We start from the raw sequence: 12,309 nt of genomic DNA, 5'->3' as shown, positions 1-12,309 counted from the left end.
GTTCCCCGTGCGCCCCCTGGTGGTCAGTGCATGTCATAGCGACCAGTTGTTCGGTTGTTTCACCAATTGGTCTATTTGCATATTAGGGGTTTATATATGTATAGATAAGTTACCTGGGTCTTTAATTGGACACTATGTGTTTGGCTGTTGGATTAATGTTTATGTCCCGGTTAGATTTCAGCGCCCATGAAAGCAGCAACTGGGCTTTCTTTTGTTCATTATTCTCCCGGAACCTGGCCTAGAGCCTAGCACCGTGGTCAGCAAACCGCGGCTCGTGAGCCACAGGCGGCTCTTTGGCCCCTTGAGTGTGGCTCTTCCACAAAATACCACAGCCTGGGCGAGTCTATTTTGAAGAAATTGCGTTAGAAGACGTTTAAGTTTAAAAAATTTGGCTCTCAACAGAAATTTCAGTTGTTGTACTGTTGATATTCGGCTCTGTTGACTAATGAGTTTGCCGACCACTGTCCTAGCACATAGAAAGAGCTCGTTAAGTATTTGTTGAATGATTACGTAAACGAAGTGTGTTATGAATCTCCAAGAAGAGGACAAAGTAGTCAACTTTTGCTAAATTGATTTGACCACAGAACTCTCGCCCCACAAAGGGCTTAGTGAAGAATTATAATCTCCAGAAACAGCTTGGGAAGCACTGGGTTAGGGGCTGTAACTACAGACGAAGTTAATGGAACCTCAGTTTAAATCTTCATTTGTGGTATGACCTCAGCTTTCCTATATGCTGAAGGTATAGGTAGGCATGTTGGCGGGGGGGGGGGGGGGGGGAGGTGGGGGACTGGGGGGGGAAGGCGGGGGGCTGGAGGGGGAGGCGGGGGGGCGGGGAGGGAGGGGTTTGATGTTGTTGTTCTTTTGCTTGTTTCCCTTCCTCTGCAAATCACAAACTCTATTCCTTGAACTCTTCCATTTAGTAAACATCTAAAAGAAGCTGAATAATTAGTAAAGAGGTTTTCATGAAAATTTATACATGCAGTTAATGCATGGTAGTAATGTTTCTCCTGCATCTGTACAGGCACGAAGCAGGTGAAATCGTGGGTTTAACAAGGGATTGGGGTAGTTGAAGGGAATTTACCTGAGAGACCAGCCAGCCTGGCACATTTCTTTGGGAGAGGCAGTGCATGGTTATCAATGACCCAGAGCATGAGACCCGGGGAAAGGCTGTCAAGTCACACTCACACACCCAAAAAAAAAAAAGTGGCTCCGCTGAAATATCCTTTTAATTCGCTATGTTAACAATCTTCTCCAGCTAGCCCTACACACAAAAGCTAAGTGATTGCTGTATGACAGCCTAGAACGGCAGGATTCTGAGCGGGACAGGAGCTCAGCACCTCCCAGGGAGAGGGGGCCAGGAGGGCAGCCAACTCTGTGCGGAGAAAACACAGCTGAGCAGAACAGGCAGCTCCACCTGCTGCGGCGCTTTCTCTCGCCCATCACGTCTGTACAAAGGAACGGAGGAAGGAAAGGGGGAAGCAAAGGGGCTCGTTGCCACACTGAGGAGCATTGAAAATGTTCCAATGACAGACTGGAAGGCCACATCGCCAAAATAAGTTCATTTTTAAATACTCTGGGCATTTCCAAAGCTCAGTGGGGGGGAGGGGGTGACATTTAAACCTGATTGTAAAAGGTCCGTTTTCTAGCACAATATGTTACGAAGAACTGACCCCAGAATCTCTAAATAGACCAGTAACCACAAGATTGATAGCAACCATCTATTCTATCCACACAGACCCCCGAAGTGCCAAATGTATATGGTTCACCAGGTAAATTCTCTAGACTATCAAACCCTTGTTTACTGAGCTGATCAGCTATTTCATTTACCACACACTTGGGATTATTTAGTGATATTCCTCCTTGAGCACAAGACTCTTGTCTTGCCCTAGTCGGTTTGGCTCAGTGGATAGAGCGTCAGCCTTCGGACGGAAAGGTCCCAGGTTCGATTCCAGTCAAGGGCACATGCCTGTGTTGCAGGCTGGATCCCCAGTAGGGGGTGTGTAGGAGGCAGCCAATCAGTGATTCTCTCTCATCATTGTTGTTTCTATCTCTCCCTCTCCCTTCCTCTCTGAAACCAATTAAAAAAAAAAAACACACACACACACACATACAAAAACAGACTCTTGTCTTATATGTCATGTTTGTTTTCAACAGCCAGTATTTTGCCTGGTCCAAAGCAATTACGTAGTCAAATATTTGTGGAATGTGAATGAACTATCTCTCATATGTCAAGATCCAATTCTGTCAAGCAATCTCTAACTATCCGAAAAAGTCAGATGCTTTTCCCTCTATGTTCTTAAATTCCTCTCTGTGTACTTAAATTAATTACCAACTCAGATCTATTTCTCCTCATAGGCTGTGAACAAGGAGCTCTGCTCTCATCTTCCTAACTACAAGCACTGTCCTAGGTGTCGAGCAGGAATTAAATATTTGTTGAGTAAATGAAGTGAATATTCCTTAAAAAGTAAAAGTCTGTGTGTGTGTGGGGGGGGGGGGGGGGAATCAAGCATAGGATACCTTGCTCGTTTCTTATTTATTTCTCTGTCTTTACTAAAAAATAAAACCTTTGTTTAAATCTAATTTTTACCTATTTCTGTAACTACACCTACAGAGCAGATCATAGATGAAACACATCCATCCACGCACGCTCATACACACACACATACACCCACACAGACAAAGTTTGTTACGTTAAATTAATGACCAGCAATCTCAAGTGGTCTTTTAATTCTGTCAAGCAATCAACTGTATTTCCCAGACCACTTATTCCTCCTACTCCTTCTCCTGGACAACTCTCGTACATCTTCTCCTCTCCTCTCAGAACTCTAACATCTCTCTACCATCACTCCCAGCTAATGACCTGGTTTCTATTTTACTGGGAAAATAAAGCCAATTAGAAGAGCCTAGGCTCAGTGGTTGAGCATCGACCTATGAACCAGGAGGTCATGGTTCAATTCCTGGTCAGGGCACATGCCTGGGTTGCAGGCTCAATCCCCAGTAGGGGGTGTGCAGGAGGCAGCCAATTAATGATTCTCTCTCATCATTGATGTGCCTCTCTCTCCCTCTCCCTTCCTTTCTGAAATCAATAAAAATATATTTTTAAATCAATCAAAAGAGAACATCCACAGGCCCATCCACCTACTTGTCTGTACCCAAGTCCTTGGTCTCCCTTCCAGGTACTAAGCATGAACTGTACTCCTCCCCCGCCACACACACACACACACACACACACACACACACATACATTCCAGATTCCATCCCCTCTCACACACAGACAGACATCACTCCAAAATTTCTTCCTCTCTATTGGATCATTTCTGTCAGCAGACAAACACAAGTTATGGTCTCACCATCTTTAAAAAATTCCACTGACTCCATTTCCCTCCCCAGACTCACCTTATTTCTCTGCCGCCAGTTACTGCAGCTGTTGCAGCCCCAGCTGACGTGAGCAGGAAAGAATGGAGTGCTACCTGCCAAGAGATACTGGACAGTGGCCTCCACTTTCTCTTCCCTGGTTGGTCAAGTCTCCTTATCTGCACAGTTGGGATAATGAAACCCTTCGAAAAATGTCTTTGAAATCCTCAGAGGGCACTCCACATGCGAATGACTGCTGTCCTCTTGACCTTTACTCCTGAGCGGACTCTCAGTGGGAAAAAGGAGGAACATTCTCGGGGCTTCAGACCTGGATAAATTCACAAACAGGGTGACGTTCAAGAGTATTTCCTCCACTGGGTTCTGCAATGACCACACGTAATATCCTCGAGAGATACAGACTCTTTACTTCTGAGACCTTAAATCCTACCCAGCAGACCCTCATCCAATGGTGGGATCCCCTCCAGTGTCCTGGGTAGGGTTCGTCCAGCCATGGAGACTGGTTGAACCCAGGTCATAAAGGGAACTGGCCACTTCAGGAGGCAGCCAGCTCCTTCTATTCAGGTCACTGTAAATGCTAGAAGTCCTTTATTTGGGATTAAATCTAATCCTGATTATTCCCAATATTGATTTTAATTCCACCTACACCTCATACATGTGGTGACCCAAGGTCCAGAAGACTGTCAAAAGAGTCCCACTCTGAGTCTTCTCTGATCCGGGCCAAACACCCCCAATTCACCTTAGTGTACCAGAATGGCTTTGAGCTTCGACTTCAACAGGCCATGTTTGAAATTCCTTCTCTACCACTTTCTACCTAAGTGCCTTGGGCAAGTTACTCAATATGCTCATCTTCCTTTTCCTCACCTACATAATGAAAACAGAAATGCTGCCCTAGCTGGTTTGGCTCAGCGGATAGTTGGCCTGTGGACTGAAGGGTCCCGGGTTCGATTCTGGTCAAGGGCACATGCTTGGGTTGCAGGCTTGGTCCCCACTGTGGGGCATGCAGGAGGCAGCCAATCAGTGATTCTCTCTCCTCATTGATGTTTCTGTCTCTCCCTCTCCTTTCCCCTCTGAAATCAATAAAAATATATTAAAAAAGAAAACAGAAATGCTGCCCAACCGCTGTGGCTCAGTGGTTGAACAGTGACATATGTGAACCAGGAGGTCATGGTTTGATTCCCAGTCAGGGCACATGCCCGGGTTGCACGCTCAATCCCCAGTGGGGGACGTGCAGAAGGCAGCCGATCAATGATTCTCATCAGTGATGTTTCTATCTCTCGCTCTCCTTTCCTCTCTGAACTCAATAAAAATATACTTTAAAAAAAATAGCTGGGCCGAAACTGATTTGGCTCAGTGAATAGAGTGTCGGCCTGCGGACTGAAAGGTCCCAGGTTCGATTCCGGTCAAGGGCATGTACCTTGGTTGCGGTCACATCCCCAGTCGGGGGTGTGCAGGAGGCGGCTGATCGATGTTTCTCATCGATGTTTCTAACTCTATCCCTCTCTCTTCCTCTCTGTGAAAAATCAATAAAACATATTTTTTTTAAAAATAGCTGGGAAGGGCCCTTCAGGAAAATGTGTTATCTTCGTGTGAGCAAGTTGCCACCCTGAGAAGCAAACACAGGCTCCGAGGGGAGGCCCACGGTTTGTGTTTGATGGTGAAGGTGGTTTGGAGCGTGGAGCAGTACCTGGGAAGGTTAGATCTGGAAAAGTCTGTGTTCAGAGAAGAATGGCATCTAACAGGTGACAGAAGGCAGAGGACTGAAGAAAGGGGAAGCAACTTGGTGCAGGGGCCCTGTGTGGAAACGCAGCATCAGCATATTAATATCCCAAGCTCCGTGGCATCAGGGTATTAATATCCCAAGCTCCGTGGCATCAGGGTATTAATATCCCAAGCTCCAGCACCTGGAGGGTTCAGTAAATGGTGACTATCATCCTCATATTCAGAAATAACAACCCTCTTCCCCCTGTGCTAAGTGTGGTTAGACCACACCTGTAACTAGCACAGCCTCCTAGTTGAACCACAGCCTCCTAGACCAGGCCTGTGTTACTGCATGTATCCCAATGTATTTCACTTAATTAGGTCAGGGTTGAAGAGCCTGAGAGGCAGGAACCACATCTTCTTTTAATCTTTGAATGTTCCTCATCTAGCACATTATTCACACACTAGAGGCCCGTTGCAGGAAGATTCATGCAATAGGCCTTCCTTCCCCTGGCTGCCGGCACCGATTTTTCTCCGGCACCTGGGACCCAGGCCTTCGCTCCGGCTGCAGCGAGGCTTGGCTTCTCTGCTCTGGCCCAAGCGGAGAAGCCAAGCCTTGAGGTTTCTCCGCTCCAGCCGCAGCAGAGAAGCCAAGCCTCTTCAGCCTTCAGTCTTCCCTCCATGCCCGTGTATGCAAATTAATCTGCCATCTTTGTTGGGTTAATTTGCATACTCCTGATTGTGGGTGTCGTGGAGGTTCGGTCAATTTGCATATTTCTCTTTTATTAGTGTAGATTGTAGATGTTAATTAGATGTTAGTGAGCTACACTAAGTGGCGAGGGAATCTCAGTAACTAGTCTTTAGAGAAGTGTGATGGTAGAAGAGGATGAAAGGGGCCATATAAAGAAGTTGAGGGAAGGGAAAGGAGTTGGAGTGTCAAAGGCAGAGAGGGAGCTGCCCTCGATCCTAAGATGGAAGCCCCTGGAGGAGCTAGCTCTGGGGAGGGTGGGGGGCTCTGAAGTGAAGGCCAGGTGCAGGGGCTCAGGAGGCAACAGCTTCCTCCAAGAGTGAGAGAGGGCAAGGGCCTGGGGACTTGGGAAAGACAAGAGCTCTGGACAAGCCACAGTGACGATGGCATCTACCTCTTCCAGGACAGGAGCCACCAGTCCGGCTCACTTCACTGATACTAGATCTTCTGTCTCAGTTTTTCACTCCAAAAAACTGTAGAACTCACCTGAGGGTAAGTGGGAATAACAGGGCATTCAGCAGCCAGGGAGCAACAATGGTGAATCTCCTCCCCCAAAGAAATCAATAAGCCTTTCCATACTACACTGGATTAGATTTGCAGGAAGGATACCCAAGAAGTAATAATTAGGGTGATTGCCCGTGAGTTGAGGGTAGGAGAGTGAGACATTGGGGAAAGGGATAGGAGTGAGACTTTTTATTGGTTGCCTTTTGATGTACTAGTTTATTTATTTATTTATTTATTTATTTATTTATTTATTTTGAACTATCTGAATGTCTTCCCTGTTTTTTAAGTTTAAATTATACATTTTGAAAAGAAAAAACTGGAAAAAAAATTGTCTAGAGAATTTTTCCTGAGGGAAAAAGGAAAAGAAGTCCCCTTCAGAAGTAGAGGACAGAAAAGTTGTAGCTTCATCTATTTGCCTTACAAAAGGCCTCAGCAACTGGGAAGGCCACAGGCAAGAAAAATTAAGATAATATTTTTCATTAGAACAACCAGGTAAGTTGGGGATCACTTGCCCAGAAAGGAACAGAAGACGGTGTCTTCATCTCCATGATGAGAGGGCTGGGCTCGGACACCTTGTTAAACAAAAACAAACATGTAATTTTCACATCTGAAAGTCTTTTTATAAGAGGATCTATTAGGCCCTAGCCGGTTTTGCTCAGTGGATAGAGCCTCAGCCCATGGACTGAAGGGTCTTGGTTTCAGTTCCAGTGAAGGGCATGTTCCTCTGTTGCAGGCTCCATCCCAGGCCCCTGGCTGGGGTGCATGCAGGAGGCAACTAATCAATGTGTCTCTCACATCGATGTTTCTCTCTCTCATTCTCTCCGCCTCCCCCTTCCACTCTCTCTAAAAAGTAATGAAAAATTATCCTTAGGCGAGGATTAACAACAACAACAACAAAGGGAAGGCTTTATTAGGCCATTGCCAGCATCAAAGAAGACTGGTTCTGGGACACGGAGTTTCATCCACCAGCTGCATGGCTAGGTAGGAAAGACAGCACGTCCAATGTCCAAGAGATTTTTTTTGTTTTGTTTTGTTTTTTAATATATTTTTGTTGATGTCAGAGAGGAAGGGAGAGGCAGAGAGAAACATCAATGAGAAGAGAGAGTCATTGATTGGCTGCCTCCTGCACACCCCCTACTGGGGATAGAGCCAATAACGGGGGCATGTGCCCTGACCGGAATCAAACCAGGACCTCCCGGTTCATAGGTTGACGCTCAACAATTGAGCCATGCCAGCTGGGCTGTCCAAGAGTTTTGCAAGCTTTTTTATGCATCAAGGAGGGGGAGCAAGATGTAAGCTGTTCTGAAAGGCGTTACTTTGAGGAGATGACAGAGGCAGGGCTCATCCTGGGACGGGCCCAGCACAGCTGCGTCCACAGTGGTCAGAAAGCTCCTGTGTAAATAAGAAGTGGAGGCCATTCTCTCTTGGATAATCACAGAACTAGCCTCCTGGAAATTCACCCTCAGTTCCCACAGTTTCACAGGAAGGTGAGCAGTCCTTTGTCAGAGCTGGTCCACTCTCCTGTCCCTACAATTTTAACTTAGAGCGTCGCAGACTTTTTTCCTGTCCTTTCCCCCTTTCCATCCAGATCTTTCAAAGGAAGCATTGCTGATGAATATCTGTATGATTTTAATTATACTCAGATGGTCCTTGTGTGTTTAGGGCATTGTCCCACGTTGCTAAGGAAAACTTATTCCTAACAGCGGTCGCAGCGGTCGGCAAACTGCGGCTCGCGAGCCACATGCGGCTCTTTGGCCCCTTGAGTGTGGCTCTTCCACAAAATACCACGGCCTGGGCGAGTCTATTTTGAAGAAGTGGCATTAGAAGAAGTTTAAGTTTAAAAAATTTGGCTCTCAAAAGAAATTTCAATGGTTGTACTGTTGATATTTGGATCTGTTGACTAATGAGTTTGCCGACCACTGTCCTAGGAGGTCATGTCCCACAGAGAAGAGAAATTCAAGGATTATGTCAGGTAAGATGTCTTAGGCCAACTGGGGCAAAAAGAGGGAGAGAGAGAGAGAGTTATCAGGTAGCCACTGACAAGGATTTTTAAGAGTTTTTCTTGAAGAGGAGCTTTTTCTGGAAAGGTACAGGTGGTTAGTGCAATCTGTTGGCTGGGGCTTGGTTTATGGATTTACATAATTGAGAACATCTCAGAACGTTTTTCTTGTCAATGTCAGCAGACAAGCGCTAATACTCTCCTGGTGTTTGAATGAGAGTATTACTTGGTTTGGTACTGCAGGCCCAGCCATGTCCCCGGGGCTGAGCTTCAGTGTTCTGTCTCCTCTCTCTCCATTCCCTCTCCCCACCCCACACCCTGCTCACTCACAGTCTCATCTCCATAAAGCTTAAAAATCAGCCCAGTTCGGAGGGAATACGTAGTGCATTAAATCAAAGTCATAGTTACTTGTCAAGGTAAACAGAACTGACTACAGGCACCCTTTGCCCACAGAAATGACAAAAAGGTTTATACCGTGCGGAACGGGTGCCATCTAGCGGCCCGTGGTGTCACCCAAGAGCAACAGCAGGAACGTATCCTTCAGTTTTAGTGAATAATTTTAGGGTTCCTTTGCAGGCTCACCCTTGGTAAAACTGTGAAATCCAAGACAAATTTTCCCATGCTTACAGTTTATCCTCTCTGGAATGTTCCCCCATGACAGACAGGTGTAGCAGAAAGAGAGCAAACATTGGAGTCAGGTCAACCTAGCTCTGCACCAAATGCATCCTGGGCTGCCTGTTAGCTGTAGGATCCGGGCCAGTTCCCCAGCTTCCCTGAGTCTCAAGCCCTCCGCTATAAACCACGGGTAGTACAGCCTTCCTTACAAAGTCTTCGCGGGGAATGAGTGAGATGAAGTGTACACAGCATTCCACACACAACAGACGCACCCTAAGTATTAGTTCCATCCTCAAGGACATCATTACTGTAACTACAGGATGAAAAGGGAAAGTAAAATGCTGCGCTCTGGTCCAGGGAAGTACTCAGAGGGGCGCTAACCCTCGGGACGGCAGCAGGAAACAATGTCATGCAGAGAACTCACCGGAAGAGGCTTTAAGGGACTCAAGAGATGTGGGCAACGTTAAGGGAACTAACAAGGGCCATGGAGGCACCCGGAGCCCAGCAACAACAGAAAGACATTTCCACGCCCCGGGCTCCTAGGACAAGCGGATACTGTCTGTAATGGAGCCTAGAGAGCGTTGAGCTTGGGAAGGCAAGCAATCTGGCAGGTGTCAAGCAGCAAGGGAGCTGGGAAGTCATAGCCCAACCTCTCCCCATGACCTCCAATTCCTGCCCGTGCTCACTGTGGGCTGCACCCAATCAGAAGGCAGGCAGGAAGGCCAGGGTGGGGGTTGGGAGGCCCAGCCTCACGCACGCAGAGCAGGGCACAGCTGCCAGAGAAGGGACTGGAGGAGACTCACCGAGGGTCACTAGTGCAGGACATCATAGGGGACATCCATGCTTTGGGGAAAGAATCAGATTAGGTGATGCCCATAAATAAATTCTAAGGAGAAGGAGGGAGAAAGGAGGAATGAGCCAATATGTACTGATTATCTATTTTATTGTATTTACTTGTCTTTTAACTTTCTCTTGTAACTTTTTCAGCAATCCAGTATAGTATTGTCATCTTCCTTTTACAAATGGAGAAGAAAAGCTCAGAGAAACCAAATAACGTGCACTGAGACACCCGGCTGGGAAGTAATAGAATTCCACCCTCAGTTACCAGATGCAAATGTCTCTCTACATGATCCCCTCCACCCTGGAATAATACCCTTATTCACATATGATAAAGATGGCATTTTAAATCTATAGGATAAACACAAACTACTGAGCAAATTGTGACATTTGGGTAGCTATGAGACATATCTCGGGCTTTACATTGGATGGGCAGCATATTAAAACATGAAAAATAAAACCATAAAGTGTCTTCCACAATGGGAGTATTAAAAAAATCTTATCAGAGTGGAGAAACCCTTTCTAACACAAAACCATAAAAGGAAAAAGAGTGAGAAATTGGAAAACACAGAAATAAAACATTTTTGGCAAAGCGAAAAGCACCCTGCTATTATTCAAATGGCTCTACTCTGCTCACCCACTGGTGTGCTCCGAGGTTGGCAGGAAAGATGCTCTCCTGGCCCAACTCCAAACCCTACAGCTGCTCAGAAACACCTCCCGACTGCTCGTGAATGAAATTCTTCCTGCAGAGACCGAGCTCCCCCTTTCAATCCAGTGCAGAGTGCCTCTGCGGGTGTCACCCGTGACGCCGGTTTTCCTTTGTTACGTACTAACAGGCAGAAGGAGACTGTGCTGCAAACTCCAGGAGGAGATGTTGGCAACACAGTGAGGGAGGAGATGTTTAAAAAGGGTTGGTGAAGTTCCAAAATTACCAACTTTCACAGCTTACAATCATGAAATCCTCTGACTTTTACTAAAATCTCGCCAATGCATCATCCACCACTCTCCATTCTCTTTGGGGGGGGGGGGGCGGGGGGGCTGAATCAGATCAGTTCAGGCCACCACGGTCTTTGCCCGCCTCTGGTCTTGCCCCTGGTGCATCCGGGATGTCTCTTTGCAGAGTGATCCTTTTCTAAGTGAAATCTGATCAGATCACCTCAAACCCCCCAAGGGTTTCAGTGCTTTCAAAAGTCCCTCATCGACTTTAAGATGCACTCGAAACTTCTTTGCAGACAAATGCGATCCTTCAAGATCAGGTTTGCCCCTCCCCCTTATCTCTCCCAAAAGTAACCCAAACATCTGCAATTCCTGTAAGAGAACCCCCCCGCTGGAAACAGCAATCATTTCCCTCCTGCTGCCGTGGCCAGCTAACTCCTGGTCCTTCATGGTGCTGCCGCCAGGTCATTGACTCAGGGCAGCTTTCCCACTCTAAGTGCTACTAATGAGGTCCTCAGTGCTCCCCCGACTTTAGCAGTTCACAATGTATTCTACTTGATTGTTCACCTCCTACTTCCCTATCCTTCCACCCCTTCACCCCAAGACTGTAGGTTCCTTGAGGTTAGGGATTCTCCTAGTACTTGTTATAACTCAGCATCTAGCACCTTGGCAGGCGTATATTAAGTGTTCAATAAATACTCATTGACTGGATGAATGAACAACTAAATTGTTAAGAATTGCCCAGCCGGTGTTGCTCAGTGGTTGAGCATTGACCTATGAACCAGGAGGTCATGGTTCCATTCCAGGTCAGGGCACATGCCCAGGTTGCAGGGTCAATCCCCAATCAATGATTGATTCTCTCTCATCATTGATGTTTCTATTTCTCCTTCTCCCTTCCTCTCTGAAATTAATAAAAATATATTTTAAAAAAGAAGTAAACCTATTTGTAGCTCCCCATTGTTTTAATAATTAAGATTTCTGCACAATAAATATAATACAATTAAAAATTTAAATTTACAAGCAACAGATGGAAGAAAAAATATGTATCAAATAAAGTTTGAAGAGTTTATTTAAACTTTACAGAAAAAATCACTGAGGCTTTAAAAGATAAACCAGCCTGGCCAGTGTGGTTCAGTGATTGAGTGTCAGCCTATGAACTAGGAGGTCACGGTTCGATTCCCGGTCAGGGCACATGCCTGGGTTGCAGGCTTGATCATCAGTGAGGAGTGTGCAGGAGGCAGCCCATCAAAGATTCTCTCTCATCAGTGATGTCTCTCTCTCCCTCTCCCTTCTGCTATGAAATCAATAAAAGTATATTTTTTAAAAATAAAAAAAGATAAACCTTTCCCCTTAAAAGGAAATAATCTCAAAGGTTTTAATCCTTCTAGTCTAATCCAATGCTAGTGAATACAAAATCAAGTGAGGTATCATGTCTGTCTTTTAACAATAGGCTTGATCTCTCTCTCTAAAATTAATGAGAATAGGGTAGGAGTGTGTAGAGAAAGGAGAAAGAAAGGTTAAGGGATGAAGAAGGCACAGGACAGATCATAGAAGGCTCTTAAGTCATCCCCAGGAATTTGGAACAGGAACCACATTA

Source organism: Cnephaeus nilssonii (assembly GCF_951640355.1).
Source record: "Cnephaeus nilssonii genome assembly, chromosome: 11".
Lineage (NCBI taxonomy): Eukaryota > Metazoa > Chordata > Mammalia > Chiroptera > Vespertilionidae > Cnephaeus > Cnephaeus nilssonii.
Note: the sequence above shows the minus strand (reverse complement) of the source record.